At 41.6% G+C, this 6,984-nt stretch overlaps 1 long non-coding RNA gene across 1 annotated transcript; it reads left to right on the forward strand.

The window, feature by feature from the left end:
• Positions 1-3,761: 3,761 nt before the first annotated feature.
• Positions 3,762-4,465, forward strand: LOC119349762. Its single transcript, XR_005169532.1, has 3 exons — positions 3,762-4,035; positions 4,116-4,187; positions 4,456-4,465. It is a non-coding gene; the product is annotated as an uncharacterized LOC119349762 (long non-coding RNA).
• Positions 4,466-6,984: the final 2,519 nt, after the last annotated feature.

Raw genomic sequence — 6,984 nt, forward strand, 5'->3', positions numbered from 1 at the left:
GCTAGTTATAGCAGTAGCGCACTTTATTGAACAGCGCTGCTACTATAGAAGTTAGCAGCAGCGCGCTTGTGGGAAAACCGCTACTGCTAAGATCAGCCCACAAGTTTAGTCCCACCTCGCTCCGTGAACAGGGTGTTTACCACCTTAAATATGTTATTTCTGAAACTACCACAACCAGTTGGTCTTCACTGAACTCTATGTGTAAAATTTGTGGCCGCAATATGAGTCCTCTCCGGTTCCTACCGGATAGGACTCATATTGACAATTCAGATTGTACACAAAAAGATCATTGATGGCCAATGTATTTTTGCATTGACGTATTTTTTTTATATTTACACTTAGCAGTAGCGGTTTATGTGCAACGCGCTACTGCTATTCTGATTATCTGTAGCGCATTTCAGCAAACGCGCTACAACTATCCCTACCTTATCCCCACGCACACGACCGGCCCTCACTCACACTCTCACTCTCGCCCCCCGTGCCGATAACCGTCGTCGTGCGTCGCCGCCGCCGCCGCCTTCGTCCGTCCGCCGCCGAGGTAATCCCCTCCTTCCGTCCCTCCTCCCTCCTCCTCGCACATCCTCCCTCCGCCTGCGGCCGCCCCTCCCTCCTCCACCACCGCCCTCCTCCCTCCGCCTACGGCCGCCCTCTCCCTCCTCCGCCAGCAGCCCTCCTCCCATCGCCCTCGACCTCGCCGCCCCTAGCTACCTCTCCGTCGCCCCCACCCCCTGTCACTAGTTAGTACTAGATTTAGTAGTTGTAGATGTTAATTTAGGGTTCATAGCTAGTACTAGATGTTAATTTAGTTAGTACTAGATTTTTAGTAGTAGTAGATGTTAATTTAGGGTTCATAACTAGTTTAGTAAGTAAATTAATAAACTAGTTGAAGTAGTTGAATTAATAGAACTAATGTATTTTTAGTAAGATAATTAATATAACTAGTTGAACTACTTTATTTTTAGAAAGAACTAGTTTTTTTTATTTATAGTAAGTTTATATTTAGTAAGAACTAGTTAAATTAATAAAACTAGTTGAACATGTCATATTTGTTGTTATTTTTTAGTTTAAGCAATTATTCGGGATGTATATCTTGTGTTGTTGCTCAAATAGGATATGTGGTTGCCCAAGTGGCCCTTCATGTTCAGTTTACATCTCCGAGTGGCCTATGTTTTGCCGGAGTGTTGATTAATTTCCGTTCCGGTAAATTTCAGGTGCTCGATATGTCCTTTTTTAGCAAAGGTCATGCCGGATTTTTTCGTGAATTCTGGCATGACTTGTGCTAGAATATGTACAAGTTTAATCTTTGAATTATGAACGTAGGAAATGTCGTACTCGGACGACGACAGTCTCTCGGGGGAGTGTAGCTGGTGCCACGACGATCGAGGTATGTGCGACAGGTTCGTTCGGCTGGACGAAGATCGGCGCTTCTGCATTAAGCTCGAGGAGACCTTCGATTGTGAAATGGTACGCAACAACGACAAGTTTTTTTTTCGTAATTAAGCATGACTTGAACTATTTCAACGTCTAATTTTCATATTTTACAATTCGACTAGCTTATCCCATGCCATGCAAGACCCTATGTCTTGGAGAAGATGGGTTTTGAAGACCATGAAAATTTCGAAACAAAGAAAATACACCTAAGGACCCATCATGATATGGATTTTGAAGTAAATCTGTGCAATGCTCAGAGCGTAACCCATTTTGGTTGCCAAAATTGGGAAGCACTTTGCAAAATGTATGGTTTTTATGAGGGTATGATTGTCACCATGGATCTTGGTGATCCTGACATCGAGCAAGACAATATGGACATTTGGGTCCTTGTTGATACGCTTCCGATTGTACCGCTATGTGAGTTTCTCAAACATAGTTATTAACTAATTTATATTGTTTATTTCAAAATAGTTGATAGCTTATTTCCATTGACAGCTTATTTTGATTCTTCAAAGACTGTGCGGAAGATGGTAGATAAAACCCACTACACCGATGGCACCGAGTTAACGTATAAGGAGAAAAATCATCTGATCGCATTTTGTACTCTTCTTGAGAATTACAATAACTATTATCGAACTCCTCCAAATTATGGTGAATACGTGCCACTAGTGCATGTGTTAAACCACGGTAACTTCTCTGGAGATACCCTGATAAGATTTTTTACTATTACGACATCTGTGCATCTTTTGCATACTTCTAAAACTAGTACATCATTTCTAACTACAAAGTTATTATTATGTTTTTCAACAAAAACTCCCGATGGATTGTGTGCCTCATCTGATGTCTCTGCATGGTCGCTTCTCAGTTCTGAACATACTGCCAGGTAAATCTACGGAGCTCACCTGTGCATATCGGATTTCTAAAACCCGTGAACACATGTTCATCAAAGAATGGAAGAAATGTATGGACATTCGCAAGGAGGTTCTTGGAAGTAACATTCAGCGAAAGGCAAGAATTGGAGACAGGCTAATCTCCATTCTCCATAATGGAGAGTCAGGGGCTATCTTGTTTTTTGCTATTTTACCTTAGAAAATATAGTAGGTCTTAATCGAATGTAATAGGTCCTATGAGGTACAATATGTTTATTATGTGGTAATGTGTTAGACTTGATAATGATGATCTTGAGGAGGTGTTATGTGATGTCAATGATGAAAACGATGATCTTGAGGAGGTGTTATATGACAATGATGTATTATGATGATAAGGTGTTAATGATATGATGATGATGATATTATTATATCATTGGGTGAAAGAACCGCGGATTAGTTTCAAGGGGATGGACATCCACTTGAAACTAGTCCATGGTTCTTTTACCCCATGATGTAATAACTCATTATTATGTAAAAACAATCTCTAAATTCCTGTTGTATGAAAACTTGTGTAAAAGTGTATGAATACAACATGAAATAAAAAAGAAATAAAATACTAAATAATAGTAGTAGCGCGGGAGAGGGGAAGCGCTACTACTAATTACCAGTAGCGCTTTTCTGAAGGAGCGCTACTACTAAGTCAAGTTACCAGTAGCGTTGGTCTAGGCGCGCTATTGCTAAGAATTAGCTGTAGCGCCTTATCATTAGCGCTCCTGCCCGCGCTACTGATAGGCCGAAAACCCGCGCTGCTGCTAGGCTTTTCCCTAGTAGTGAAGGTGAGGAGGACATGCCCCTGCGTCAAGAGATCCGTCAAGAGTTGCTCGCGCCGGGAGAGGAATCCACGTCTGCTCCTGCTGCTCGACTGATTCCACAGGTGGTCAACTGCGATGGGGCCTTTTCTCCGTGTTCTTGCACTTCACAGGAGCTACCCCTGCTTACTGAAATCTTGTTAAAGCATTTACTTAGCTAGATTGGAAGTCTAAAGACAGGAAGTAAACTTTGCATTTGCTCTCGTCATAGCATCACATATTCTTTGAGCAGTACACAAGTCAGATTGAAGCTAATTTCCAAGTCATGGCTAGAGAATGTTGAAGATAATTTCCAAGTCATGGATAGAGAACGAAAGGGCTAATATTTGGATTCTTCATAAGATGTAAAAAAATCTTTATGTTTGTACAGTGCAATCATACTTAATCATTAATCTGACAAGGCTGGAATATTTGTTATAGTAGCTAATGACTGAGCCCCTGCTATGTCTCGAATATCAGTAACCTCCTAGGTCTGTAACTAATAGAAATAAATTACTCATATATATGATTAGTCAACATGGTGTTTGCTTTATCATGTTTCTGGTTTCTCTGTTCTTCCAACATGATAGACTGCTGGTCTAGGAATAATATCATAGCATCCATCTTGACCAAACAAGTACTGATAACCTTCTCTTCCACTATTAGGGCATTGATATGCTCTTTTGAATAATTTCCAGTTTTCGAAGTCCATCGCTGTATTTTGGTTGGTTCATAAATGCACCATTATGTGAAGATTCCGTAATGATGCTTTTATTTGGTTTCACTTGGTGCAGGGCAAGAAATTAGTTTTTGTAACAAACAATTCTAGGAAGTCGAGAAGGCAGTATTCAAAGAAATTCAAAACACTTGGCCTTGAAGTTACTGAGGTAGTTTTCGCTTTTCAGTACAGCCATATTTCTGTGATCATTGTTTTCTGTATTGTATTGATCCGTTAACTTGTTTGTAGGAAGAGATCTTCATGTCATCATTTGCAGCAGCCATGTTCTTGAAGTTAAATAATTTTTCTCCAGAAAAGAAGGTATCGTGAAATATTTCTGCATAGGTTGATTTTCTCTTAGTAATTTTTGCATTATATACATGACTTGGATTATGCTCTATGACTGATACCCCCTCTGTTTAAGAAGGGACGTTTTGTACATAGGCGTAGTCTCCAACTTGCGACTTTGGCCCGTAGTTTCTTTTTACATGAATATAAGAAAGAATGTATTAAGAAAACATTGTGGACTAATTTAATGATATCATTTGACCTTACCAATCTAAGTAGTCTTTATAGCAGTCAGCTCAAGAAGTATGACTGTACGACCTTCTTAAAATGCCATGTTACTGTATGATTAGTTGCTGTGTCATGATAAAAATATTATTATGAAACACTTCAACAGAACCATAAATTGGATCATTCGAAACAGTGATGTATGCGGGTCAATTAGAAACTTAACAACACAACAACAGCCTGCAGCACTTTACAATAAGTTGAGAAAGTTATACTAAACTAGAGGACAAACCAAAAAGCACTTACTTGAGCTGATTGTTCTTCCTTTATACAAAACAATATGATGCATATTACCAATGGTTACATTGGATGCAGTTTTTTTAACATAGTTTCACATTCAGTCAATGCTCTGCTCGGTTTTAGTTTCTTTGGGCATGTGCTCTATATAGCTTTATGGTCTCTCCTTCTGGCCTACCATATTGTTTTATAATTTATTTCTGTTCACAAACCTAGGCTTAGTCAGTGTTATACCATATTAGACTATGTGTTCTGTCCAGCAGGGATTATTTATCTGTGCTTCTTGGTGTGTCCAGAGAGTCTGATTAGAGGAAAGTCAGTTCACATCTCAGTAGCTTTTGTTGTTTACTTAGTCAGCATGATGCAGGTTCATATAGCAGTACACATGTGTGAATAGAAACTCTTCATGCAAGGTGGCAGTAAAAGGCCTTTTGTTTTACCTTCGGCACTACAAGGAGCTAATAAATAGGCCCATTGATAAGTTTTGACCACAAGAATGTTCTAACAAATCTTATCCTTGATTGCAGCTAAAAGAGAACTGACTAGGCCCTTGTCATCTTCGCCCCTGATAGTGCTCCTAGATGTGCTACACATCACCTCCTAGTCTCCTTGGCCGCTTCGCAGCCAGTGGTGTTCGTGCTCGTCGGCAGGACGGTGCAAGGCGCAACTCCGACGTGCTTCCTCGCCGGTTGGACGGTGTTCAGGCGCAACCCCGGCGCCCACTGAGTACTGCCTCGGCTACAACCTCCCTCGGTGAGCTCCATCTTCCCCTGCCCTACTTCGGCTACTATATGGGACATGGGCAGCGCTATGATGATCAGTTATCGCTGATATAGGCATGCTCTCGAGCAATCAAGGCACTTGTGGGTATTAATTTGGATCCTCGTTTCTTTGAGTCATTTTGACCACGTTCTTATTTTAGTGGCTCCTGTCCTTGGATGGTCATTTCTGATGAGTGATAACCAGGGAAGTTTCACCCTCGTGAGAACATATTGATCTGGTGATCCATCCATCGAGAAATAAGGGATGCAGTCACTCCCGGGCGCTCTCAGAGCTCAGGCGATTCTGGCCGTCGGATCGATTTCCTGATGCGATTCTAGCCGTCGGATCTCACTCCGGATTGATCTCGGCCATTGGGTCGAGCCCGAACTCCTGTAGCAATGAATAGTTACTCCCGCGGTGAGATGTCTTGTGTCATCGCGTGTGAATCACGTGCCCCATCGGTCGGAAGCCATTCTTGCTAGGGCGATGATGATTAACCGTCGCTGAAATAAGTGTGCCTTTGAGCAATCGAGTTACCTGTGGTTATCAAGTTGGATCCTCCCTCTTGTCTCTAGAATCCCTTTTGATCCTGTGATACTTATTGTTCTGTCGTTGGATGGTCATTCTTGTTGAGTGATAACCAGGGCAGCTCTACTATATAAACAGATTGATCTGGTGATAAGAGATGATGGGGGTAGGTTATATGATCGAGGAAAGGCGAATCTGAGCCCACTATGCAATAGAACTGCAGCTACCTCCCCTAATGTGTGTAGTATTGAAGGCAATAAAGAACTTTTCATGTCTTGCTACTTTAAAATTCAAAAAAGGTTCACTCTTCCTTTGCTGGTTACTTAACCATGATTTTTGTTTTGCTTTGGTTTTGGTTGAGATACTAAAGGTTGTTTATTTATGAAAAGAACAAACACTTGTAGTTTTGTATGCCTCAGCTGTTGCTTAGGATCCAGTGTTGTAGTGCTTTGCCTACTTACAAATAACTCTAATCAATAATAGTGGTTCTTTCCTTCTGATTTGAACTGGGAGAGAGAGCCATTGATTCTTGATCTTAAGGTGACCCCATTTTTCTATGCCTCATGCTCATGCTGCTCTATGTTCCCTTTTAAAAATTCTTGCTTGCATTTTGGGTTGGTTTCTGCTCTATGTTCCCTTTTAGCGTTTCTTTCCGTTGTTGCTGCACTCCCTTTTGGGCGTTCATTTCATGCATGGGATCTTGCAAATTGTGCCTGTGCCGAGCTTGCTTTAGAGTATGGGCTGCAGAGACGTCGAGGACCTCAAGGTGAGACACGTTCGATTAAAGACGCAGGACTCCTCTCCCTGTCAATCTCACACTGCTTCTGCTCACCATCCCTCTCTCTGACCGCTGCAGGTCACCGATGTTGTGGAGCTGGACGAGGTTTCCACGCAATTCATCGACCGCCTGTTCTTCCTGGAGAAGGTGAGCAATCTTCATCAATCCATCAAGCTAGCTCTTCGTCATGCATGGAGATAGATTGCAGACAGTCCTTTCTCTGCTGGTTACAAATTCCAA

Source organism: Triticum dicoccoides, chromosome 1B (genome assembly GCF_002162155.2).
Source record: "Triticum dicoccoides isolate Atlit2015 ecotype Zavitan chromosome 1B, WEW_v2.0, whole genome shotgun sequence".
Taxonomy (NCBI): Eukaryota; Viridiplantae; Streptophyta; class Magnoliopsida; order Poales; family Poaceae; genus Triticum; species Triticum dicoccoides.